The sequence below is a fragment of the Cebus imitator genome, unplaced genomic scaffold (assembly GCF_001604975.1).
Source record: "Cebus imitator isolate Cc_AM_T3 unplaced genomic scaffold, Cebus_imitator-1.0 Scaffold650, whole genome shotgun sequence".
Classification (NCBI taxonomy): Eukaryota; Metazoa; Chordata; class Mammalia; order Primates; family Cebidae; genus Cebus; species Cebus imitator.
In genome coordinates this window covers 335048-337018 of record NW_016107965.1, presented here as the reverse complement: position 1 = coordinate 337018, position 1971 = coordinate 335048, and the positions used below count along the sequence as shown (strand labels likewise).

General features: G+C 47.5%; 1 protein-coding gene across 3 annotated transcripts in view; it reads right to left on the bottom strand.

Moving 5' to 3' along the window:
- PECAM1 (platelet and endothelial cell adhesion molecule 1) overlaps nt 1-1971 on the bottom strand; it is an 84509-nt gene that overhangs the window by 75502 nt on the left and 7036 nt on the right. The window contains exon 1 of one of the 3 annotated variants that reach the window (XM_037734648.1): nt 1535-1675. The exons of the other annotated variants lie outside the window; for them this stretch is intronic. The gene's annotated coding sequence lies outside the window, so the exon portion shown is untranslated. Of the gene's footprint in view, nt 1-1534; nt 1676-1971 lie in introns of those variants that run through there. 3 annotated transcript variants of the gene reach the window in all.

Sequence of the window (1971 nt, the reverse complement as noted above, 5' to 3'; positions counted from 1 at the left end):
CTACAGGCACGCGCCACCATGCCCAGCTAATTTTTTTGTAGTTTTAGTAGAGACGGGGTTTCACCATGTTGACCAGGATGGTCTTGATCTCTTGACCTCGTGATCTGCCCGCCTCGGCCTCCCAAAGTGCTGGGATTACAGGCTTGAGCCACCGCGCCCGGCCTTCACCTATAATTTTTTATAATTTTTTTTTTTTAAGAGACAAGGTTTTACTTGTTACTCAGGCTGGTCTTGAACTCCTGGCCTCAAGCCATCCTCCTGCCTCAGCCTCCCAAAACCCTGGGATTACAGGCATGAGCCACCAAACCTAGCCTCTCCATTTACCTATAGATGGACATTTAGGCTGTTTCCAATCTTGGACTGATACAGATCGAGCTGCTATGAACAAACCTTTGTATGGACATATATTTTAATTTTCCTTGGTAAATACATGAAGCAGCTGCATTATACAGTAGGCATGTGTATGTTTAACATTATAAGAAACTGTTTTCCCAACTGGTTATGCCATTTTGCATTCCCACCAGCAGTGTGTGAGTCCCAGCCACTCCACACCCTCACCAATGCTTGGCAGGCCTTTAATTTTAGCCATTCTAGCAGGGGTGTAGTGAATATCTTATTATGATTGCAATTCATTTTCTTATTGACTAACAATATTGAGCATGTTTTCACATGCTTATTTGTCATCTATGTATCAGTTAACATTATTTATTTATTTATTTATTTATTTGAGACAGGTTCTTCCGGTGTTGCCCAGGCTGGAGTGCATTGGCAAGATCTCCGCTCGCTACAACCTCTGCCTTTGGGCTCAAGCAATTTTACTGCCTCAGCCTCCCGAGTAGCTGGGATCACAGGCGTGCACCACCATGCCCAACTAATTTTTGTATTTTTAGTAGAGATGGGGTTTTACCATGTTGGTTAGGCTGGTCTCGAACTCCTGACCATAAGCAATCTGCCCACCTCAACCTCCCAAAATGCTGAGATTACAGGCAGGCCTGAGCCACTGCACCCAGCAAACATCTTTTTATTTTTTTATTTTTCGAGACAGGATCTCACTCTGTTGCCTAGGCTAGAAGTGCAGTGGCACAATCATGGCTCACTGCAGCCTCAAACTCCTGGGCTCAATAGATCTTCCTATCTTAGCCTTCCAAGTAGCTGGGACTACAGGGGTGCACCACCAGGCACAGCTAATTTTTCACTTTTTGTAGAGACAGGGTCTTGCTATGTTGCTGAGGCTGGTCTCCAGCTCCTTTCCTCAAAAGATCCTCCAGCCTCAGCCTCCCAAAGTGCTGGTATTATAGGCATGAGCCACTATGCCTGGCCTTGCCTTTTTCAGTATAGTAAATCAAATGGCTTTTTATTTTGTTTGCGGGCCTCTCCTAGCTCCCCACTTCTTCCGCTTTACCTTGGTGGATTCCTTGATGGGGTGGGGGCAAGGGTTTCCGCACTGCTTTGGCTTCTTGGTTAACTGATCAAGAGACTGACTCCTGCATAGCCAAGGTACCCCAGGAATTCCCACCAGGCTTAACAAGCTCACCCAGGACGCTGTTTCTCCCGTGGTGTTGTTCACTTCTTCTCCTCAGCCAAGTGGAATTGAAGGAAGACAGACACACAGTCATTTCTACATGCAGTGCTCCTGCCTTCAAATACCAGGTAAGTAACGCAGATACGAAACATTGCGACTCATTCAATGCACAAAAAAAGCTGCCTGCTGAAAAAAACTTCAGGAAGTGGTTTTTCTGAGCAGCTGGGGGTGGGGTGAGGGGAGGAAGGCGGGGGCAGGTGGGCAACAGACATGTCAGAGGGCTGCCAGCACCAGGCACAGTGGGCCAACCACCTATTTCATGACGATGGGGATCAGAAATAAGATTCACCGTTGCCGGGCGCGGTGGCTCAAGCCTGTAATCCCAGCACTTTGGGAGGCCGAGGCGGGTGGATCACGAGGTCAAGAGATCGAGACCATCCTGGTCAACA